General features: G+C 42.7%; 1 protein-coding gene and 1 long non-coding RNA gene across 6 annotated transcripts in view; one reads left to right on the top strand and one right to left on the bottom strand.

The window, feature by feature from the left end:
* BCAS3 (BCAS3 microtubule associated cell migration factor) overlaps nucleotides 1–25,791 on the top strand; it is a 1,718,074-nt gene that overhangs the window by 1,451,372 nt on the left and 240,911 nt on the right. The window lies entirely within an intron of this gene.
* The window catches only part of LOC138670147 (uncharacterized), an 81,987-nt gene that overhangs the window by 31,987 nt on the left and 24,209 nt on the right, over nucleotides 1–25,791 (bottom strand). Inside the window, exon 2 of the long non-coding RNA XR_011319305.1 lies at nucleotides 15,993–16,099. This is a non-coding gene — a long non-coding RNA (uncharacterized lncRNA). The remainder of the gene's footprint in view (nucleotides 1–15,992; nucleotides 16,100–25,791) is intronic.

Here is a 25,791-nt window from a genome sequence, read left to right as displayed (position 1 = left end):
TTCCAATAAGGATCGCATTATATCGCGTATCTCATTTTCATGCAGTTGTAGAACGTTGCATTCCTGCCGGTAGCTTCGGGCCACCTAATGTCTGTAAAGCAGGTATATCATTTCTAGAACTTAGAAACGGGAATGAATTGTAGTGAGAATGTACAATCTCATTAGATCTGTATGCCAGTAAGCATTTATGATTGGTTATAACTGCTAGAAAACGTACGTAGAGTGTTTGTGTTATCAGTCAGAGCACCAAGTGTGCGCCCACTGTCAAAGTAAGGTCAGGTACAGATAAGTGTAAAGTGTATGTCAACAGCAAAGAGATGATTGTTGAGACCAAAGTAGCACTGAGGTCACCGGCAAGTGTCTGGTCAAAGAAAATTAGGGGAACTAAGATAATGACTTGAAGTGCAAAAAAGGAAGAGGCCGCCAGATAAAAGGTAAGCTTGCATTGGTGCCAGAGCCAGCATGATGACACCCAAGTGAATTGTTTTGAGGCCTATCTTTCATAGCTCTGCTGATTGCATGTAACATTTTTTGCATGATTCATCTTCGTAGGTCTGAGCTTTGATCAGATGTTCCTTTCTCAATACATGAAAGAAGAGCAGCCTTGCTACCCTATATGTAACCATTTAAAGGGACTTTGTTTACAGGTGTTTGCTACCTGATCTGAGAGCAGTATAATGCAGAGAAAGAGACCCTGATTCCAACAATGTATTATTTAGTTTACTGGGTGCAGCAGTTGTTTCACAATTCAAGTTTTTAGATGTAGAATGTAGCAAAGCACAGGAAGCAAACCTCCCCCACACCAGACTCTATATGGACATTGTCTATTGACAGTAAGCTGCTTATCAGAGGAGGGGGCGTGGTCAGACCATGATTCACGTGCCATGTAGTCCAGGCAGTGATAATCTTCTGGTGATAAAACATTCATTGCATTGAAACAATGACACTTCTCTGAAATCTGTCTCTTAGCCCTTACCTCATGTTGCAAAAACCTGCTGAAAGATGTGTAAAAGACAATAAAAAGTTGCAAAAATTGTACAAAAATTGTGACTTCTAGCATTTTCACTCCATTTTGGCAGAAAAAAAAACACATACTCACATTCCGATGCCTGTCACATCCCCGGTGTCCGCTTCCCTGCACTCCTCCTGCATCCTGTGTCAGCGCGCGGCCGGCCATAAAGCAGAGCACAGCGGTGATGTCACCGCTCTGCTTTACGGCCGGCGCTTACACAGGATGCAGGAGGAGTGCAGGGAAGCGAACACCGGGGATGTGACAGGCACCGGAATGTGAGTATGTGGTTTTTTTTTTTACATTTACAATGGTAACCAGGGTAAACATCGGGTTACTAAGCGCGGCCCTTCGCTTAGTAACCCGATGTTTACCCTGGTTACCCGGGGACTTCGGCATCGTTGGTCGCTGGAGAGCTGTCTGTGTGACAGCTCTCCAGCAACCACACAAGGACTTTCCAACGATCACGGCCAGGTCGTATCGCTGGTCGTGATCGTTGGAAAGTTGCTGAGTGTGACGGTACCTTTACTAGTAAGACTGACCAGAATTATGCCAGCTCACATAAAGCCCCATACAAATGTGCCAAACATAGTGTGCCATATTAATTCTGTGTCCTAGATGCATATTGCTCTTCACAACCATAATTTAGGCATAAACCAGTCTTAGTTTTATTACTTATGCTGTATAATGGACTGGAGTTAGCACCGCACTGGACATATCCTATATAGCTTATATTACCAGCAGAACACATGGGCAGAGCACAAACTGCACAAGGATATTTTATGTTTCTGGAACTTGTGTTGTCAAACTTCACTCAGCTGCGCTGCCATCTACGATTGTATCTCCTGTTCCTTTTATAAGATTGTTCTCTCCTAATAAAACATTCCTGCTTCACTTTTTATACTATGGTTTTATATGTTATAATGTTATAAACCATTTACACGTTTTCCATTTTTTCTCTTTTAAAATGGTGATGTTGGCAGGTTTTTTCTTTATTATTATTTTAAGAACTATACGTGTAAATTATTATGTAGGATGGGTATTTTGCTTACTATACAGAAATGTTAAATTCCAACCACTGGCTATTTTAGGAACCAGAATTTTAAAGCAAAGCAATATTTCTGACCACACCAAAGACACCCAAACTTATAAATGGAAATATACAAATCGCTGTGTTAGAGTAGTAAAGGTGATCTGTTCCAGCTGTTTCTCCATATGTAGAACATTTCGTATCATGCAGTTAAAAGGGGATTCCACTGAAGAATCTTAGAGAAAATACATATTTCCAAAATGAAAAAAAAGACTTCTTGCAAATTATTGTTACAAAGTTAACATTTTTTTGGAGGATGTCAGCTATTAATGGACTTGGGGTAATCACTTATGTGACTGTAGGTCAAACTATGTAGACTAGGGTTAAACGGGAAATTGTTTCATATGTATTAGGTACCGTATGTAAAAATGAAACTATTAACTTTTTTTAAAAAATACAAATGCCTCCCAATTCTCATATAATAGATGTATTCAACAAATGAGTGACATGCTATTTTTCTAATAATATTTTCTTTGTTGGCCAATAACCCACATTTTATAGCTTAGAGACAACAGTGTACCTCTGTGGATTAAGTAGACCACACAGCCTGTGTGCTTTTCTCCAAATTTTTGACCCTACACACCTCACTGCCATAAGCCTTTCAGTGTTAGCATTGACAATTAGATCTGTGACCCTAGAAAATGCTAAATCATGGTAACAGTGCTAAACCATGTAGGGACACATTACATTTCTCCATGAGCCCCAGTCTTCGTGGAGATCCTTTATATTCTTTTTGTGAAATACAATGATTTTCGGTAACAGACATATAAGGAAAGTTGATAGCTCCTCTATAAATCCTTATTAATGGTGATATAATCTGTGATTGTAGACATTAAATCGCCTTTTTTTCTCCATCTGATCTAGACCACCATGACTCTTTCTCCTGAAGACTGCAGAGTTTGATGTTGAGACATTTTTCACACCTACCTTTTGAGGCCATCCCCAGCTTCGAGACCAACACAACTACGTTCATATCCTAGACTAGGCCCCTAAATACATTCTGATGTTAGACAAACACCTTATTTATATATTTACTAGCTCAAGAGCCCGGCGTTGCCTGGTCCTAGTAAATATCTGTGGTTAGTTATAGCACCTCACTTCTCTTTTTTCATTTTCCCCCTCACATCTCTCATTTTCTCCCACACACCTCTCATTTTCCCCCTCACTCCTCTCATTCCCCCCTCACTCCTCTCATTCCCCCCTAACACTTGTCATTTCAACCTCACATCTGTCATTTTCCGATCACTCCACTATTTTCTCTCACTCCTCTCATTTTGCACTCACACCTTTTCATTTTCACCTCACACCTCTCATTTTCACCTCACACTTATCATTTTCCCCTCAGTATATACATATACCTCTATGTCATTTCTTCTGTATATAGTGTATACCTGTATGTCATCTCCTCCTATATATAGTACATACCTGTATGTCATCTCCTGTATATAGTATATACCTGTATGTCATCTCCCCTGTATATAGTATATATTTGCTGTATGTCATCTCCTGTATATACCTATGTGTCATCTCCTCTTTTATATAGTATATACCTGTATGTAATCTCCTTCTGTATATAGTATATACCTGTATGTCATCTCCTCCTGTATGTAGTATATTTCTGTGTGTCATCGCCTCCTGTATTAGACCTCATTCACATGTTATTTGGTCAGTATTTTTACCTCAGTATTTGTAAGCTAAATTGTCAGCCTGATAGATCCCCAGCCAACAGGAAGCCCTCCCCCTGGCAGTATATATTAGCTCACACATACACATAATAGACAGGTCATGTTACTGACAGCTGCCGTATTTCCTATATGGTACATTTGTTGCTCTTGTAGTTTGTCTGCTTATTAATCAGATTTTTATTATTGAATGATAATAACAGACTTGTGTGTGTTTTAGGGTGTTTTTCATGTGTCAAGTTGTGTGTGTTGAGTTGTGTGTGGCGACATGCATGTAGCAACTTTTGTGAGATAAGTTTTGTGTGGCCACATGCGTGTAGCAACATTTTTGTGTGTCAAGTTGCATGTGACAGGTTAATGTAGCAAGTTGTGTGCAGCAAGTTTTGCGCGTGGCGAGTTTTATGTGTGGTGCTTTTTGAGTATGTGCAAGTTTTGTGAGGCAACTTTTGCATGCGTTGCAACTTTTGTGCATGTGGAAATTTTTCCGCGTGTGCAAGTTTTGCGTGTGGCGAGTTTTCCATGAGGTGAGTTTTGCATGTGTGGCGAGTTTTGCGTGAACCTAGTTTAGCATGTGGCGAGTTTCGCATGTGGCGAGTTTGGAGTGGCGACTTTTGTGTTTCGACATTTATGTGGCGAGGTTGGTGTATGTGTGGTGAAATGTGTGCTGAAGGTGTGTTCAAACACATGGTATTGTGTGGCGCATTTTGTGTGTGGGTTCATATCCCCGTGTGTGGTGAGTATCCTATATCAGGGCCCCACCTTAGCAACTGTACGGTATATATTCTTTAACGCCATCGCTCTCATTCTTTAAGTCCCCCTTGTTCACATCTGGCAGCTGTCAATTTGCCTCCAACACTTTTCCTTTCACTTTTTCCTCATTATGTTGATAGGGGCAAAATTGTTTGGTGAATTGGAACGCGCGGTGTTAAAATTTCGAAATTTTGCCTCACAACATAACCTATGACGCTCTCGATGTCCAGACGTGTGACTGTGCAAAATTTTGTGGCTGTAGCTGCGACGGTGCAGATGCCAATCCTGGACATACACACACATTCATCTTTATATATTAGACTAGCTGAAGAGCCTGGCATTGCCTGGGCATAGTAAATATCTGTGGTTAGTTATAGCACCTCACTTCTCTTATTTTCCCATCACGCCTCTCATTTTCCCCCCTCACATCTCTCATTTTCTCCCTCACACCTCTCATTTTCCCCCTCACTCCTTTTATTTTCCCCTCTTCACTCCTCTCATTCCCCCCTAACACTTGTCATTTCGACCTCACATCTGTCATTTTCTAATCAATCCACTATTTACCCTCATTCCTCTCATTTTGCACTCACACCTTTTCATTTTCACCTCACACCTCTCATTTTCACCTCACACCTGTCATTTTCACCTCACACCTCTCATTTTCACCTCACACCTCTCATTTCACCTCACACCTCTGATTTTCCCCATGGTATATACATGTTTGTCATCTCCCTTATATACAGTATACACCTGTATGTCATCTCCTGTATATAGTATATACCTGTATGTCATCTCCCCTGTATATAGTATATACCTGTATGTCATCTCCCATGTAAATAGTGTATACCTAGTATAATCGAATTTGAACCCAAGACCACAATTCTACAAGGCAAGAAAACTTACTGTGGAGCCACTTTGCTGCCCTGAACAGTTGCATTAATATAGAGCAGACAGACCCTAAATAAAGTTCATCCCCAGATCAGACCCTAGAATAGATGCAGGTCCCAAACCAAACTCCAGTATGAATAAAGACCTAGGTCAAACCCTCTAAATAAAGACAGACAATCTAAATATAGTAAAAAAAAAGACCCAAGACTAGGATGCCTAAATATAGCTATGAACTGAATTGCTAAATGTTTACGTAAAAGCTATCATAAATTGAAATACATTAAATATTAATATTCACTATTTAGGATAGCATGCATAAATTAACTTACAGAAATCCTTTGCTTAAAGGGAACCTGTCACCATTTTTGTGTCATACCAGCTAAAAATATCATCTTGCTCAGTTTCTGCACTGCATTCCATAAAGCTTATGTTTCCCCCTGTATAGCCCTGAATTTCACCCGTGCTGTATTATAATTGGGTTCATCCAGACCAGTGGATGTGGCTTCAGGCCACTTCACCCCTCCCACCGGCTGCTGCTTGGCGTCCTGGACATGGATGATGCCTCCTGTGTCATCCTCATCGCTGTTGGGAAATTTCGCACCTGCGCAGACACATAGTGTCTCGCGATTGCGCTGTATGCTTTGCCCAATTGCGGGCAAAGCCGAAAGCCAGAAGTGTGCATGCGCCGGCAAAGGTATTTCTTGCTCATGTACTGGAACTACTTACATGTACCGGAAATGCGTTTGCCTGCACATGCGCACTTCTGCTTTTCAACTTTGCCCGCAGTTGGGCAAAACATTCTGCGCATACTAGGCGGCAAATTTCTCACATTTTTCAGGGTATACAGGGGTAATCTGGGTTACATAAGTATTTAGGGAATGCATAACAAATGCTTAGAAAGATGATATTTTTAGCTGGCATGACACAAAAATGGTGACTGGTTCCCTATAATGATGTGATAAGAAATACAGTTAAACACAGATTGATGTTCCATGCATTGAGTTAGCAGTTGATGGCCATAGTTGATCTTGGTTCACATTCAGTGACAAAGCTGTAAGTAGCTGTCTGAATCAGTAGCTGTTTAAAATGAACTCATTTTAAGTAGGTCAGAGATTAGTGACCATAACAACAGTATCCATCTTGTTTAAATCAGTAACAGGTCCCTGCTGGTATTTCTGGTTGCCGTCACCCTCTGCAATATGCAAAGCCGGTTGCACCCGTGCCTTTGTTGACATACCTTGGAAGGTATGCTAAATGATGCCTGTGAGTATACACTGATCCCATTCCATGAGCACTGATATGAATTCAGAGGAGCTTAAGGAGCTCGGAAAGTGTTAGCCTGCGGAGGGGAGTTATCACAGACAGCACTCTTAGCAAGCTTACCTTACATCAACAAAAATATACATACAAAGCAAACATCAAGTAGAGCCGCTGCCTAGTGACTGATATGATTATCGTGAGGGTACCGAGGAGAGACTATCCTTTGTTTTCTCAATATTGTAGCATATTAGCTTGACCATAATAGTAATGATGATGTATATAAATCTTGAATAACTTGAATCTTCTGCCAGTATTATGTGTCAAAGCTGCCTTTACATTCCTGCTTGTTGCAATTGGAAACTGTTTTGAAGCTTGAAGTCTTTAACAAAGTATCAGAATATTTTTATAGGTGTATGACACGGTTGCTATTTTCTTGAATGTGTGTGATACTTAATACTACAATTAGCGACTGTACCCAGGTGGTAAAACTGGACACATTTTATGAAGGGGTTGTCTAGATGGCGCAACCTTTTCAAAGGGGTTGTCCAAAGTTGAAAACATTTTTTTGAGGGGCATGAGTTATCTATAAAAAATAGGCATAATTACGACAAGAGGAGAAATGATCCAGCTGGATCATTTCTCCTCTTGTCTCCATTTGGCGTGGGCGCTCATCCCGATCCGTGCTGGGCGTTGGCAGGTCTGGGGATTTCTCTGAAGACCGGTAAGCTGACTACATTTTTTTTCTATAGGCATAATTACCTCCTGTCAATCCTGTGGGTCCAGAGAAGGCAAATTTGGTGGTCAGTGCCATCTCTGGAAGCAATTACTGCACCTTCTAAATGTCACAGGATCTCTAAAGCCTGTGATTGGCTGCAGCCATCTGGTGACTGGATTAGATCTGATATTTCTCTGATGAGATGCTGATCCAGACATTTCACTTCTGAGGATCTGACCTCTTAAAGGGGTACACAGCTCTGTTAGCGGTATAGTGGCCTTGGCTGAGAACTGTCCATCAACCCCTATTCACACAAATAGGTTTAGATCTGCATTACTCCGCTTGGTGTTGACAGAACTGTGCTGTTCCACTCCACAAATGATCACTTCTGGTTGGCGGCCCCAAGAATTGCTGATCGGTGAGGGTACTGGTTATCGTACCCACACCAATCTGATATTGATGACCTATCATAAGGATAGGCCATCAATGTAAAGTACTGGAAAACCCCTTTTAAGAGGTCCAGTGACACAGATCATGGTATAGTCAATTTTTCCAGATGAACGTTATATCTGGATCCACGGGGTTGACAAGAGATGAGGCCTTTATGTAGTATTTTATAACAACCCATGCTCCCCAAAAAGTTTTCAACTTTTTTAATTATTGAATTTCTGTAAAGCTATCTATTTCAGTAAAGCTAGCTATGAGTTGCCTCACTGGAATCTATTGTTGGTGGGACATCCCTCTAGAGACGTTTACATAGGGCGAGCATTCTCTATCATTGCTCATTATAAACATGCCCAGCAGTGAATGATTATGAGATTGTCATTGATTACATATTTTATCTTGACGTTAACATTTTTTGTTGTCATTGCTTTACCTAATGTAAAGCATAGTCTGCTTGTAATAAAAAAGTTGGTGAGAATGGTCATGTCGAAGAAAAGACTGTTGTGTATTGTATAATATTTACTATTTTGCTATGTATTAATTAATGCCTGTTAGGGCTTATTCACATGATGCGTTTTTGCCACGCATTTTTCAAGCGTAAAAATGCTCCATTTTTTCAGTACAAGCAAAGTGAAAAAAATTTATCAAATCTCATTCACATGATGCTTATATTTTCCATGCGTTTTATCAAATCTTCAGCATGTCACTTATTTCAGCGTACTTGGCAGATAAATGCGAATAAGGCGAGTAAAAACACAAGTAAAACGTGCCATTTTATCCAGCAGTTTTCCTGCCAACGCTTGAGTATTTGTAGAAGATTTTTCTACACCAAAATAGACCCTTTTTCTTACATCCTTGAATTTTTTTTTAGATTTTTGTGACCTTTATGCATATTCATATGGTTTTTGGTTAGACTTTTCATAGAGCAAATAAATAAATAGAAATAGATGGATTTCCTGCAAATGGGTTTCATGTCCATTCAATGCTCATAATAAAATGAGTAAATTATAAAAATGTCTCTTGAGAATAGCTGATCTGTGAGGGTGCCAGGTCTCGCAATGCCATGATCTGATATTGATGACTTATCATAAGGCCACAATCATGCAAAAGTATGTTCTGTCAGAATCGGGCCCTTTATGCTAATCAGAGTTTGATCATAGTGTGATCCGATTTTGTTAGATAAGATGGAAAGAAACTATTCTCCATCTTCTCCATTTTGTCAGTGTGCAGTCCTTTTTTTTCCACGAATTAATTGACTTGCATGACCGAGTGCGATCCGAATATCAGCTAGAAATTGAGCATGCTGCAAATTTTTCCTCGGACTGTCTCTGTTCGAGGAAGAATATCAGACGTGCACGGCCTCATTAAATAACATTGTTCCTATGGTTTGTCAGATCGCACCAATAATACGGTGGTCTGCACGAAACCTAATTCATGGCACCAGAAAGAAAATTAGAGCCATCTAATACTCTGAGAATATATATACATTACCGGATATTTTCAGATCTTCAGCGGTGCTGTGAGTGAGGAGCTGCTTGAGCCGCGCGCAGTTGAGAACCACAACACAGCGTTAGTTTTTAGCTGACAAAAGGTGTAGCCATTATGTGCATGTGTACCGATGTATTGGAGGTGCTCGGATGAGTATGAAATACTGGTTACCATTTCGCCAATTACCTTTAAAAGGATTGTATTGCAGAAACTGCCGTAGTGAAGAGGCAACTTTTTAGCTACAAGCTTCTTCCACTTGATGTCTGACAATGCTCAGTGATGGGTCTGCTGCTCCTGAATAAAGGACCTTGTGTGTATTTTAGCCGGTAATGGGACTAATGACAACTCTGTAAGAGCGTTCGAATGCATCTGACATTGATGGGGATAATAATAGTGATAGTTTTGATAAAGACAGGGAAAATGCTCTTGGAATATCTATTTTAAGTTATCAAGGAACAACAGGGATCACTGTGAAGATGCCTTCAGTTCTTGTGACTGGGGTCTGTGAACTCTGCCCTCAGATACGACCTGGGTTATCTGACAGATTCTTTACTTTTTGTATCTGTGTAATGTACAATTGCGTTCAATGGCCTCCTTTCCGCTCGGTTAGAATTACCTTCACCTCCAGGTATTTCGTTAGAAAAGGGTGAATAAAAGAGCAATTTACTAATGCACATGCATTATATCCATTTACGCATAATAGAACTGCCATCATAATGTGAATATTTAACCCTTTCCCGGCCACTTTTCTTTTTTTCTTTTTTTACACTTTTCTTTTTTTTTTCCTCCTTGCCTTCCGAAAGTCACGATTTTTTTTTTTTTTTGGTTAATCGTAAAACTGCCAAGATTGAACTCGTGATCTTATTGTAATATTTTTAGTGTTTAGGTGACTTTTCTTTTAGTATTTGAATGATTCTATTGTGATATTATACAAGTTCCTGGCATATAAGGCTACTTTCACACTAGCGTCAGAATCTCCCCATCGCAATGCGTCGGGGAGAGATTCCGACGCTAGCGTTTAACGCATTGCACAATGGAGGCAGCGGATGCATTTCTCCGGCGCATCCGCTGCCCCATTGTAAGGTGCGGGGAGGTGGGGGCGGAGTTCCGGCCGCGCATGCGCGGTCGGAAAAAGCGGTCCATCAGGAGCAAAAAACGTTACATGTAGCGTTTTTTGCTCCCGACGGTCCGCAAAAGCACGACGCATCCGTCGCTCGACGGATGCGACGTGTGGCAATCCGTCGCAAATGCGTCGTCAATACAAGTCTATGGGGAAAAAACGCATCCTGCAAGCACTTTTGCAGGATGCGTTTTTTCTGCAAAACGACGCATTGTGACGGATTGCAGAAAACACTAGTGTGAAAGTAGCCTAAGAAATATTTTTTTTTAACCTAAAATAATAATATGTTGCAATTCTTGTTGTATCCGCTGCTACATTTCGATACGTAAGATTTTCTTTCATAATAAATACTTTAGTTAAAAAACAAGAAATACAGAGATTTCTATAATTAGGATTGCTGTATTTTGTCATGCTTGCTAAGTAATTATCCTGCCATGCAGAGGTTACTGCTTGTATATACAGGTATTTTTTTTATTGTTGATTCCCCTGCTGACTCGTCCTTTGAGCTTACAGCTACAGTGATTTTGATGGACTGACTACAAACATGAACCCATAATTATAAATATTTTCTTCATCTGCTCTCCAGATGATCCACTTGCGTCTGACAGTTTTGACAAATCAGATTATTAAATCTATAATTATACCTCAGTAGCAGGAAAGCAATGTGTTCCTTTTCTTGCCTTTACATTGTATTTAGTCATTTCATTATTAGAGGTAAATACTGCATGTACTTAGAAGCGTAACAGCTGGTCTTATGTGAGAAGTCAATCCACAGATTAACTTGCCAAATGTATTACCAGTTCATTTCTCCAGAATGAGAACCTAAGGGTATTTTAATAGAGATTTGACCTTGATCAGGCATGGGGAAAAATACCCTCGTTTTTGAAGTGTAACCTGCAAATTAAAACACGCGATGACCAGGCTCATTGAGCGGCTTGCAGCTTAGCACTGATTCTCTAAAACTACCGAGTAGGCTGTGCATGGCCTGCGCGTATGCTTCAAAAAGCTATGATGCTACTTATTTTTTCAAGACAAATAAAATCTTAGCGTTTTCTGATATTTGTTAAAGGGGTTGTCCGGCCTTAAGCTACAAGTCTGCAGTCTCTCTATGTGACTGCAGACTTGTGAATCCTCACATCGAGTGTAGTGCGCGCTGTGAGGATTCTCAAATGCTGGCGCTGGTGCGGTAGAAGCGTGGCTGTAAAGTATGCGATTTCCATACTTGCGGTCACGTGCCAACTAGACATGCATGGTCTTGCTCAATGCAAGCAAAACCAGACAAGTCTAGTCAGAATGTGGCCACATTGTAAGGATTCACAAGTCTGCAGTCACATTTGTAGTCTAATACCAAACAACCCCTTTAATGCAGGTCATTTTACCACAGATTTATGATTCTTTTTTTCTACAATCCAAATATTTCATTGACGTAGACCCATACCTGTCACAGTTTTCCAAACTATTTTATATGGGGTCAAGAAGCCATCCCGGCTTTCATAGGTGACACTAAGCCAGCTGCAGCCTACATGTGATGGTCATTCTATTTGCAGGGCACCAGCAGCACGGGCTTTATTAACTCCTTGCGGTCTCATTGTTTTTTCTGCATCAGTGCCCAGCACAGGCAATTGATGGGGGGGGGGAGGTTTCATTTAGGTGGTCACACCATTTTATTTCTGTACTTTCCTTGCGTTTTGTTATCCCTTGAGCGCGGATTCAGCTGCATCATTATTCCATATGGGGTTTTACTTAGGCTGCTCCCACACTCCAAAGATATACTAATAAGAGTTACTTAAATTGTGAATCCCACGGGGGACCGATGATGTCTATAAAGAGCTGTGAATTAATAAATAAGCTTGCATTTTGACCACCAGACTAAAAGTATGGTATGTTAAAAGACCCTAGTATCTCAATATAATGGATTATAAGGATTTGCCCAGAGTTTCAGAACAGAAGGTTTGCAGTATGTTTGTTGGCCCCATCAAACCAGTGTTATGGATGAAAAATGCTTTTTCCTTTCTATTTATTGAAATAAAAGTCTTAGAAAATATTTCAAGGCTATGAGAAAACTATTGAGGTAAAAAAAGAAAGTTTTATGTGCCACTTCCTCCCCAAAAAATATTTCGAAATACTAGGACATAAAAATCCCCCTTTTTTTAAGGCTTCATTACAAAATCTGAACTTTTGTACATGGCATCAATGCTCAAACTTTCCCTGGTCATGAAAAACTTAAAAAAAAAATTTGAAAGTGAATAAATGCAGTTTTGTTTTTAGCAATTACAAGCCAAGAACATTGAAATGTTCTCTGAAGGACATCTAATGTTTTTAGAAAAATATGTGGATGAAATAAAAAATAGCATAAAATATTAGACAAATGTAATTCCATTTAGCACTGACACCTATATACATATATTTTATAGAGTGTTTGTGTTGGTTTATTTATCTTGTCGATGATACAGTAGCAAGAAATCATGCTTTGACAGACGCCACTATCTGCCATGAAATGATCAAAATAGCTGAAATTTCAGTGTAAGGAGCAATAATGCAGGCATCTGTCCCACTGTCTACTAACGTGTTGGTTTTCAGATGAATCTTGTTCTGACTACTTGTTGGGATCAATATTCGGTGAGCAAAAGCAAGTGAAAGGCTTCTCAAGTGAGCGCTGGTCAGCATGCATGCAGTGATAAAGAGGACTCTCATCTATCTGACACGTCATCAGTTGCCAGTGTTTGCTTATGGCCTGAGTGGCTGTCACTACAAGAAGAGACGTATAGCTACTGGATCTGTGTTTCCAGCCTCTGTAAGAGCTGCTTTTAATCGGGGCTTTGTTAATGATACCTGCCGTTAAGTACATAGGAGACTGTATTTTCATGGAATGTCCCTTAAAAGATTTGGTCACTTAGAAGAACACTTTTAGAAGACCAACTTAATTTACCACACAGGACTGCATATCTGGACCAAAGTTTCTCGAAGGCTGATAGTGTGAACAAAGGCATGTCTATTAAATCACTGACTAATTTTGTGGACAGTTTTGGCACATGAATGGCACTTAGAAAGACATGGCAGGGGGGTCTGTCACACCCAGATTCATATACATTTCTCACATCTCTTGTGGCAATTTACATGTGAACATGTAACTATTTTTGTGGTATCTAGTGATAAAATTGGTACTTATGTAGGGGATGCAAATGCGTATATTGTTTCCTTTTCTCCCCAACCCCTTTAAGTATGTATAATGTGATGTGTATTTGATTAATGTGTTCATACACAGTGGCACTGCTAAAGTGTATTGTCACTGTGTACAATAGTACTGCTACACACTACGTGTGTATTGCTCTATAAATATATATGTTTTGCACACTATTAGGGAAAGTACGTTCCCAGGCCCAGTTTACTGTCAGGGGCGTAGTGTCCCTAGTTGGCCACTAGAGGGGGGCACTGTACTATGTAGTTAGAGTAGGAGGGGCACAGTGCATAAGTTAGTGAGAGCTTCCTGCTTTTAGTTAGCTGGAGTCAGGGCCTGAGCACCCGTGTAGCTCACAAGGATGCCCAGCCAGAAGTTGCTGTGCCCCGCAATGTTTAAGATGAGGTCCCGCATAGAACAGTTATAAAGAACGGATTCCTCTAGGAGGAAAAGAGAACATAAGTGCTGCGGATGCAGCTGAAGGAAGTCTGTCCCTATAGAGCAACAAGATAGGTAAGCACGGTCACTACACATGACATGTGGCAGATCTTTGCCTGGGCGGCAGTACTTAGAACCGGGACGAAACGGTATAGGACTCCCACATGTGAGGCAAGAATTCCAGATGGAATCGATTCTGCGGGACCGACAGAAGCGGTCTGACCTGGGGCTGAATGCAAAGACGGAAAGGGCAGAGCAGGGACAGAGAACAATGTGTTGTGTGCGTTACCCGAAGTGCTTGTAATTGATCAAGCTGTGCTGAGTAAAGAAGTTGTCATTTAAGTTAACCCGGAATGTGTCTCTTTTATTCCGGAGCCGTCTGTGAGGCAACTATCTCCATACCGGGCTAGTTCAGATGGGTTAAAAAAATCCAGCACAGAGGTAACACAGCGAAGAATTGTGAACTTTTACGGGGAAGGGACCAGGGAGTTGTACAAGGATTACTGTCGGCCATGACTACAACTCTAGCACCCTCTGGCCCTTCCTACACTTATGTATTATAAGAACTGTAACTTTTATTAAATATAAAGGTCAAACTGAAAATAGTCTTATTTTTAAAAATCTCCATAATTCAATCAGTCCGCTATGTCAGTTACATACAATAAACTGGTGACCTACAGAGAGATGACATACACTGGCGAGAAAAAGGTAATAATGATTTCAACTTTTGACTTTCAGGCTCCATACCTCACCATCCACTACTGTTTCAAATGTGAGACTTGCATAATTTTATACACAATCATCTCAGATATCTCATACATAAATTTGACTTGCAACTATTTAGCATATGCTTAGTTATGCAGATTCTTGTCATGTCACTGCATTGTTACTGTTTTGCGCCTGGTGGTGGAAAAAAACTTTTCTTCCTGAATATTACAAAATACCTGTGACTGCTGACATGCAAGCAAACATATCAAATAGCGACCCCCCCCCCCCCCAAGTGCACATCTTTCCATTTATTTTTTATTCACCTCCCCTTATAACTATCAGAAATAATCAGGCCAGACAAACCATAACCTTTTTGCTGAATGAAAGTCGGTCACAGAATTTATTTAAACCAACAATATCTGTATTACGGCATATTAACCAGCCCCCGATGTAACCTGAAAGATAAGAAAAAGAGGTTAGATTATACTCACCTGGGCAGGCGCCGGGCCTCTCTGACCTTTCCCAGTGCCTGCGCACTGCAGTACTTTGCTCTGCCCTCAACAGGGCAGACAAAGTACACCTGCTCCGGACCCGCAGCGTGAAGACAAGAAGACGTCATCGTAAGAAGATGGGAGGCCCCGGACCGGACCGCGATGCCCATTGGACCAGACCACAGTGGGACCACCCCTGGGTGAGTATAATCTAACCTCTTTTTCTCATCTTTCAGTATACATCAGGGGCTTATCTACAGCATTACAGAATGCTGTAGGTAAGCCCCTGATGCTGGTGGGCTTAGCTTACCTTCGATTTTGGGGGTGACAGGTTCCCTTTAAATCGGGGAGCTGGAAAGCGATATGCTAGCCGAATGCAAAACTGAAAATGGCTGAAAACAAAACTGCCTTATAGTTCTTAAAGCAGACACTATGAGTAGCTGCTACTAGTTGTGACGAAGACTGGATGAAATTGGCCAATGGGACTTGGCTCAAATGTGTTCCTTTCTCCAGCCTTTCATGGCTTGTTTTATCAAAAAATTTTAGTGACACTCCAACTCATTAGTTTAAAATAAAATACAACCCTAGAAAGCTTACGCTGTGTAACCAAGCTTAAAACCTAAGAATTTCTAATTTTTAGCAAAATCTAACAGTACCCTCAAGGCGGGAGGATTCCAGAGATTCAATACTGCTGTCAGCTGCCACAGACAACTATTCCTGCCATGCCTTACCGTGCTGTTGCCGGAGTTACCAAATTGCTGAGGTCCGCCAGGTCCCATGGGTATCCTGGGCATGGGGTGCCGTCCAAATCTGCACCCGGATGCAATCTGCAAAAGTTCTGCCATAGGAAACAAGAAAGAGAGTCATCTACAGGGTGGGCCATTTATATGGCTACACCTAAATAAAATGGTAGTGGTTGGTGATATCAACTTCCTGTTTGTGGCACATTAGTATATGGGAGTGAGAAAACTTTTCAAGATGGGTGGTGACCATGGCGGCCATTTTGAATTCGGCTATTTTGGATCCAACTTTATTTTTTTCAATGTGATGAGGGTCTTGTGACACATCAAACTTATTGAGAATTTCACAAGAAAAACAATGGTGTGCTTGGTTTTAACGTAACTTTATTCTTTCATGAGTTATTTACAAGTTTATGACCACTTATAAAATGTGCTGCCCATTGTATTGGATTATCAATGCAACCCTCTTCTCCCACTCTTGACACACTGATAGTAACACTGCAGAAGAAATGCTAGCACAGGCTTCCAGTATCCGTTGTTTCAGATGCTGCACATCTCGTATCTTCACAGCATAGACAATTGCCTTGAGATGACCCCAAAGAAAAAAGTCTAAGGGGGTCAGATCGGGAGACATTGGTGGCCATTCAACTGGATCATGATGACGACTCCCAAATTTTCTGTCCAGAAGCAAATGTGTTGACTTCCCAACAATTCTTCCCAAATTTCAACAGCCACAACTATGGGGAACAACTCCAACAATACAAGAATCTTACACAGGCCTGTGTCACTCAATGCTTCCAGCCACATATAAGTGTAATAACCCAAATCAAAAATTGCCCAAAAACCATGGGAACCAGAGGCATCTGTAAATGATAGCTGTGAGTTTTTCTGCTCACCCGAGATGCCGCACGTGTGACCATCGTATTTGTCCAAGAACTCATGCCATACTGCAAAGTCGGCTTTCAAGGGCTCCATAAGTTGAATATATGGCCCTGCGCCTTAGCTCTGCGAGTAGCCACAGGCAAAAGCTGTGAAAAAAACGCATGACATGGGCATTACCCGGCAAGCAAAGACAAGATGACTCTATAATGATTGCAATTGTTTGAAGTTGACTTTTGAGACTGAACAAAAACATGAAACCCTTAATTTTTCCAATTTGTCCATGCTTAAGCGGAAAACCATCTTAACCATGTTTATTTCAATGCCCAAAAGGAAAGTGTCATGGTAGAACCCTCACTTTTTTCAGCTGATAATGCCAAACCATTTCATTAAATAACAAAATATAAACATGTGATCACAAAGAGAAAGTTGTCAAGGTAATTGACAATTGAACTGGAACCAGTTTCAAATTGTGTCACCCATTCTAGGACTGACTTTGTGCAAAATAGTGACACGATATGGAACACCCCATAGGGAAGCAGGTGTCAAAATAAAAAAGGCCTTCCATCTGGTAACCCAGGAGATAAGATTCTGGATGGAATGGAAGGAGGCAGAAGGCATATTCTATGTCTGACTTAAGAGTCCCAGGACCCTGACATCCTGACCAGGGACAAGTCTCTTATGGATAGATATCGTTATTCACTGATAAAACCTTTTGGGTGAGAGAGGTGATGAATTAACTGAATTTTCCTGGTTCTTCTTTGGGAACCACACCTAAGGGGGGTGCTCTCATGTTATAAAAAGAGGGTGAAACAAAGGGCCCTCAATTCTGCCCAAAGCAACCTCTTTACTTATCTTTTCCCTAAGCACATCAGGTCGTTCTCTAGCTGACTTGAGTAAGTAAGTAAAAAGGAAATGAAAAGCACGTAAGTAAAACCTGAATGCAATTGCTTCTCTGCTTCTTTATTGGGGTAAATGTCTAGCCAAGGACCCATCACGAGTATGCTCATCTCCATCCTTAGGGTCAGGTGTCCCTGACTATTTTGGTAGGTGCTTAATTGTGAGTCATGGCACAACGAACTTCAGGATGGTTTCCTCCACAAGCTGAATATTCGTATTTGTACTTGCAGAGGTCGGCAAATTTACAATGACCTTCGCTAACAGGGCGTCTGACGGCCACTGACCCTGAAGCCTCTGAGGAACCAGGACCAGTGGACGTTCCTAGAAAGGGCTTAGCCCTATGTGCAAGTATGAGGAAAAGTCAGACATCTGTGGCCTTGACACTCCAACCCAGCTCAGACTGCAATGACAAACACCTGTGGAATTTCACATCGTACCGCCAGCAACCCGATCCGCTGTAGGATTTATAAGCGTTATAAAAAGATTCCATATGATTAAAAAGCTCTGAACAACATTTTGGGTGCTTTTGGCCCATAATACAGCCAATAATTGCAAAAGCTTGTAACCAATTGTTCATCGTTTTTGCAACCTAGACCTGTGGTCATAAACAGGCCTATCACTTGAATGGCATTCTTTGTCAACAGTGTGTTGATGTGCTGTTATAAGGGACCATACACTGCATGCAGAATTATTAGGCAAGTTGTATTTTGATCACATGATACTTTTTATACATGTTGTCCTACTCCAAGCTGTTCAGGCTTGAGAGCCAACTACCAATTAAGTAAATCAGGTGATTTGCATCTCTGTAATGAGGAGGGGTGTTGTCTAATGACATCATCACCCTATATAAGGTGTACTTAATTATTGGGCAACTTCCTTTCCTTTGGCAAAATGGGTCAGAAGAGAGATTTGACGGGCTCTGAAAAGTCCAAAATTGTGAGATGTCTTTTAGAGGGATGCAGCAGTCTTGAAATTGCCAAACTTTTGAAGCTTGATCACTGAACAATCAAGCTTTTCATGGCCAATAGCCAACAGGGCCGCAAGAAGCGTGTTGGGCAAAAAAGGCGCAAAATAACTGTCCATGAATTGAGGAAAATCAAGCATGAAGCTGCCAAGATGCCATTTGCCACCAGTTTTGCATTATTTCAGAGCTGAAACGTTACTGGAGTATCAAAAAGCACAAGGTGTGCGATACTCAGGGACAGGGCCAAGGTAAGGAAGGCTGAAAAACGACCACCTTTGAACAAGAAAGATAAGATAAAACGTCAAGACTGGGCCAAAAAATATCTTAAGACTGACTTTTCAAAGGTTTTATGGACTGGTGAAATGAGTGTGACTCTTGATGGGCCAGACGGATGGGCCAGAGGCTGGATCAGTATAGGGCAGAGAGCTCCACTCTGACTCAGACGCCAGCAAGGTGGAGGTGGGGTACTGGTATGGGCTGGTATCATCAAAGATGAACTTGTGGGACCTTTTCGGGTTGAGGGTGGATTGAAGATCAACTCCCAGACCTACTGCCAGTTTCTGGAAGACAACTTCTTCAAGCAGTGGTACAGGAAGAAGTCAGTATCATTCAAGAAAAACATGATTTTCATGCAGGACAATGCTCCATCACATGCCTCCAACTACTCCACAGCGTGGCTGGCCAGTAAAGGTCTCAAAGAAGAAAAAAAAATGACATGGCCCCCTTGTTTACCTGAACTGAACCCCATAGAGAACCTGTGGTCCCTCATAAAATGTGAGATCTACAGTCCACCTCTCGGAACAGTGTCTGGGAGGCTGTGGTGGCTGCTGCACGCGATGTTGATCGTAAACAGATCAAGCAACTGACAAAATCTATGGATGGAAGGCTGCTGAGTGTCAACATAAAGAAAGGTGGCTATATTGGTCACTAATTTTTTTTGGATTTTGTTTTTTCATGTCAGAAATGTTTATTTCTATATTTTGTGCAGTTATATTGGTTTACCTGGTGAAAATAAACAAGTGAGATGTTAATATATTTGGTATTTATTAAGTTGCCTAATAATTCTGCACAGTAATAGTTACCTGCACAAACAGATATCCTCCAAATCTAAAAAAAAACCCACTCCAACTTCCAAAAATATTAAGCTTTGATATTTATGAGTCTTTTGGGTTGATTGAGAACATAGCTGTTGATCAATAATAAAAATAATCCTCTAAAATACAACTTGCCTAATAATTCTGCACGCAGTGTATGTCGATGTACTGATTACCCAATATGTTATCTTTTACCTCATCCAGGTGAGATTCCAGTGGGCTAACCGCACAGAACACAATGTATTTATATATGCCAGCCATAGTGGGTGGAGGGGTTTTAGGGGCTGGCTACGCAACTGGTACGCCGGGGACTGATTTTTCCAGTAACGCTTTTAGAATTGTGGTCATATATGAAACCCCCGCTCGCCAAGCCCCTGTATATTGAAACTCAGCAGTACGAGCAGGAACAGCAGATGATGGGATGTGCGATGCAGCAGAGGCAGACACAGGTCTGCTAGGCCCCACCCTTTTCTTTTTTGAATGAGGGGTACCACCAGACTTCCCCAATGTGCTCATAGAACCATCCAAAGAAGATGGAGAGCGTCATCTTGAGGATCTGGAGGGACGACTTTGCCCTGCACTCCTGGAGCAGCATCGGGAGTGGCACCTGTAATGACTCCAGGAACGGTGGCAGTGTCTGCAACCATCCTCATGGGAAAATGAAGAAGAGCGGGACCGACCGATGCCTCACCTCTCCGGTAGCTACAGCAGTTAAGGTGGGGTTTAACGCACTATTTGACTGAGCACACACTGATAAAGCTGCATTAGCTGATTGTACAGGAGGACCTGCAGCATAAAAGAATTGGGCATCATTGTTCCCAGACAGGGCTGGCTGCTGCACGTCATTAGTTGATCCCACAATAACTGTGGAAGCAGGACAGTAGGAGGCAGAAGGGGTTACAGACTGCTCTGAGGAAGATGAGCTGCTAGCATGTGGTCCCATAATGGCGGCTGCAGAGATGCTAGGACAGGGAAGGAGAGCGGGATGGGGAAGGGGTGGGGCTAACTCCAGGAGCAAAGCTGGAGGCAAGAGGCATTAACTAAGTCTCTTACCTGCATGAGGATGCTGCTGTGCAGAGGGTGGAGGAGGGCTGTGTCTCAGTCTAGCCGGTGGGTGCCATGCAGTTCTATGACCTCCGACAACAGGAACCTCTGCTCATAGGGCTGGTGCAGTAGTAAGAGCTGAAGGGGAGCTAAGGTTAAGCAAAACCTAGATCAGCCAACCTTACCCCTCGTTTTTCAGCTTCTCCCTGAGGAGGGAAATTAAGGCCTCATGGGCTCTAGCCATTGACTCTGAGTAGAACTATCAGGGGTACACTTCACAGTGAATGTTACACTTCCACGTGTCTCCAGTACAAAGAGGAATGGGAATGGCTGACATTTATGTATGTGCAGGCTGAATCAACTTGCCTGAACAAGTGAGGGGTGAGGGATATAGTAGGAATAATGACCAAATCGAGAGGTGAATGGGGTGGGTCGCTGAACAATTATAGAACACACCACTAGATGGCACCCAGCAGTCAATATGCACCCTCCTTACTCAGGATGCCTTTACATCACACATTCTCTAAAAGTTCAGTGTGTTATTAGGTTGATTCCCAAGCAATGACCTTTTCTCCAGTTCCTAGGCAGATTCTCGGGGACCGCAGTGCTCTGGCCAGCAGCTGCATTTTGCTGGCTACCGGCCTTTTAAACCCCCACTTGCACTGTGAGCCGACACACACAGTCCTCATGCTGGCGAGTGCCAGCGTGACAATGTACTTTGTGGTCAGAGTTAGCACGCAATGCAATAAGTCCCTCAGCTGAAGAGAGCAGCGGTAGACCCACCATCTCCATTGATATCTATGCCCTCAGCCCTCACCATTGATGTCTCTGCTCCCCAGTGATGTCTCAGCCCCCAACCCACCCCAGTGGAGTCTATACCCCCAAGCCTATCCCAGTGATGTCTATGCACCCCTGCCCACCCCAGTGATGTCTATGGCCCCCAGCCTATCCCAGTGATGTCTATGGCCCCCAGCCCACCCCAGTGGTGTCTATGCCCCCAGCTCACCGCAGTGATGTCTATGCCCAACCCAGTAATGCCCCCAGTCCACCCCTGTGATATCTGTGCCTCCCAGCCCACCTCAGTGATGTCTATACCCCCAGCCCACCTCAGTGATGTCTATATCCCCCCAGCCCTCCCCAGTGATGTCTATACCCCAGTACACTCCAGTGATATCTATGCTCCCCCAGCTCACCACAGTGATGTCTATGCCCCTCAGTCCACCCCAGTGATTCTATGCCCCCATCCCACCCCAGTAACATCTATGCCCCCAGCCCATCACAGTAATGTCTATACCCCCCAGCCCACACCAGTAATGTCTATGCCCCCCCAGCCCACCCCAGTAATGTCTATGCCACCCCAGTAATGTCTACAGTTACGTCCATATATATTTGGACAGAGACAACATTTTTCTAATTTTGGTTATAGACATCACAACAATGAATTTTAAACAAAACAATTCAGATGCAGTTGAAGTTCAGACTTTCAGCCTTTTTTTGAGGGTATCCACATTAAAATTGGATGAAGGGTTTAGGAGTTTCAGCTCCTTAACATGTGCCACCCTGGTTTTAAAGGGACCAAAAGTAATTGGACAGATTAAATAATTTTAAATAAAATGTTCATTTCTAGTACTTGGTTGAAAACTCTTTGTTGGCAATGACTGCCTGAAGTCTTGAACTCATGGACATCACCAGACGCTGTGTTTCCTCCTTTTTCATGCTCTGCCAGGCCTTCACTGCGGTGGTTTTCCGTTGCTGTTTGTTTGTGGGCCTTTCTGTCTGAAGTTTAGTCTTTAACAAGTGAAATGCATGCTCAATTGGGTTGAGATCAGGTGACTGACTTGGCCATTCAAGAAATTACACTTCTTTGCTTTAATAAACTCCTGGGTTGCTTTGGCTTTATGTTTTGGGTTATTGTCCATCTGTAGTATGAAATGATGACCAATCAGTTTGGCTGGATCTGAGCACACAATATGTCTGAATACCTCAGCATTCATTCGGCTGCTTCTGTCCTGTGTCACATCATCAATAAACACTAGTGACCCAGTGCCACTGGCAGCCATGCATGCCCAAGCCATCACACTGCCTCCGCCGTGTTTTACAGATGATGTGGTATGCTTTGGATCATGAGCTGTACCACACCTTCACCATATTTTTCTCTTTCCATCATTCTGGTAGAGGTTTATCTTGGTTTCATCTGTCCAAAGAATGTTCTTCCAGAACTGTGCTGGCTTTTTTAGATGTTTTTTAGCAAAGTCCAGTCTAGCCTTTTTATTCCTGATTCTTATGAGTGGCTTGCACCATGCAGTGAACCCTCTGTATTTACTTTCATGCAGTCTTCTCTTTATGGTAGATTTGGATATTGATACAGCTACCTCCTGGAGAGTGTTGTTCACTTGGTTGGCTGTTGTGAAGGGGTTTCTCTTCACCATGGAGATTATTCTGCGATCATCCACCACTGTTGTCTTCCATGGGCGACCAGGTCTTTTTGCATTGATGAGTTCACCAGTGCTTTCTTTCTTTCTCAGGATGTACCAAACTGTAGATTTTGCCACTCCTAATATTGTTGCAATTTCTCTTATAGGTTTTTGCTGTTTTCGCAGCTTAAGGATGGCTTGTTTCATATGGATGGAGAGCTCCTTTGACCGCATGTTTACTTCACAGCAAAACCTTCCAAATGCAAGCACCACACCTCAAATCAACTCCAGGCCTTTTATCTGCTTAATTGAGAATGACATAATGAAGGGATTGCCCACACCTGTCCATGAAATGGCCTTGGAGTCAATTGTCCAATTACTTTAGGTCCCTTTAAAAACAGGGTGGCACAGGTTAAGGAGCGGAAACTCCTAAACCCTTCATCCAATTTTAATGTGGATACCCTCAAATGGAAGCTGAAAGTCTGAACTTCAACTGCATCTGAATTGTTTTATTTAAAATTCATTGTGGTAATGTCTATAACCAAAATTAGAAAAATGTTGTTTCTGTCCAAATATATATGGACGTAACTGTATGCCCCCCAGCCCACCCCAGTAATGTCTATGCTCTCCAGCCCACTGCATTATTGTCTATGTTCCCGCACACTCCAGTGATATCTAAGCTCCCCCAGCTCACCGCAGTGATGTCTATGCCCCAGCCCACCCCTGTGATGTCTGTGCCCCCCAGCCCACCCCAGTCATGTCTATGCCCCCCCAGCCCACCCCAGTCATGTCTATGCCCCCCCAGCCCACCCCAGTCATGTCTATGCCCCCCCAGCCCACCCCAGTCATGTCTATGCCCCCCCAGCCCACCCCAGTCATGTCTATGCCCCCCCAGCCCACCCCAGTCATGTCTATCCCCCCCAGCCCACCCCAGTCATGTCTATGCCCCCCCAGCTCACCCCAGTCATGTCTATGCTCCCCCAGCCCACCCCAGTCATGTCTATGCCCCCCCAGCCCACCCCAGTCATGTCTATGCCCCCCCAGCCCACCCCAGTCATGTCTATGCCCCCCCAGCCCACCCCAGTCATGTCTATGCCCCCCAGCCCACCCCAGTCATGTCTATGCCCCCCCAGCCCACCCCAGTCATGTCTATGCCCCCCCAGCCCACCCCAGTCATGTCTATGCCCCCCCAGCCCACCCCAGTCATGTCTATGCCCCCCCAGCCCACCCCAGTCATGTCTATGCCCCCCAGCCCACCCCAGTAATGTCTATGCCCCCCAGCCCATCCTCATAATGTCTATGCCCCTCAGCCCATCCCAGTAATGTCTATGCCCTCCAGCCCACCCCAGTAATGTCTATGCCCCCATCCCACACCAGTGATGTCTATTCCCACCCCAATGATGTCTATGCCCCCCAGCCCACCCCAGTGATGTCTATGCCCCCAGCCCACCCCAGTGATGTCTACACCCCCTTGCCCACCCCAGTGATGTCTATTCCCCAGCCCACTCCATTGATGTCTATGCCCCCCAGCCCACGCCAGTGATGTCTATGCACCCCAGCCCACCCCAGTTATATCTATGCCCCCAGCACACTCCAGTGATGTCAATGCTCCCCCAGCTCACCACAGTGATGTCTATGCCCCCATCCCACCCCAGTGATGTTTAGGCCCCCCAGCCCACCACAATGACGTCTATGCCCCCCTGCCCACTTCAGTGATGTCTATTCCCCCCAGCCCACCCCAGTGATGTATATGACCCCAGCGTCTCATATGATGTATATACAGCAGTCCTAGCGTCTGCTATATGATGTATATGCTTCACAAAACATATCACAAAGAGTTGACTGTGCTCCAGTCTGATGCAAACCTGAAAAAGCAGTTGTGAGAAGCAACATCATCATCATCACCAACAAACTGCACCAAATCAAAATAGCTTCGGCCATCACATTAGGGGTGAGCTCATTAATTGTTTGACCAAATATAGTAGGGTAATTTCAAGATGGTAATGTTGTGCGACCGCAAATGATGGTAGACATTTGCAAATGGCCTTTGGCAGAAGAAAAGTTCCACACCCCTGCTCTATAGAGTTATATTCCAAAAATAAGCACATTTTGGTGAAACTGAAACATCTTGAAATCAGAACTTTTACACAGGCACTTTACATGGTTTGCCAGTATTGTGTATGGTTTTCATTTTTGATGAGACTGAAATGAAACTTCCCAAACATATGTTAATGAAGTTTGTCTGCTCTACTCTTAACACTGCACATATCTCATGAACTCATAGAGGGTTGAAATAAGATAATGCATCAATAAACCCTTTTCAGAAATAATTGTCATGCACTAACCAGGTCATGCACTCATTTAGAGCAGGCTTTTTTTTATTTTTCCTTCCTTCCATTTTAGAAACATTGGTTTGTTAATTCCAACTTGAAATGATGACATCATGGAGCCACAATAATATGAAAGTGATACTAATCATTGCTTTGTATCCTAGT

Source organism: Ranitomeya imitator, chromosome 3 (genome assembly GCF_032444005.1).
Source record: "Ranitomeya imitator isolate aRanImi1 chromosome 3, aRanImi1.pri, whole genome shotgun sequence".
Taxonomy (NCBI): Eukaryota; Metazoa; Chordata; class Amphibia; order Anura; family Dendrobatidae; genus Ranitomeya; species Ranitomeya imitator.
The sequence above is the reverse complement of the archived record's forward strand: the minus strand, read 5'-3'. Positions and strand labels throughout refer to the sequence as shown.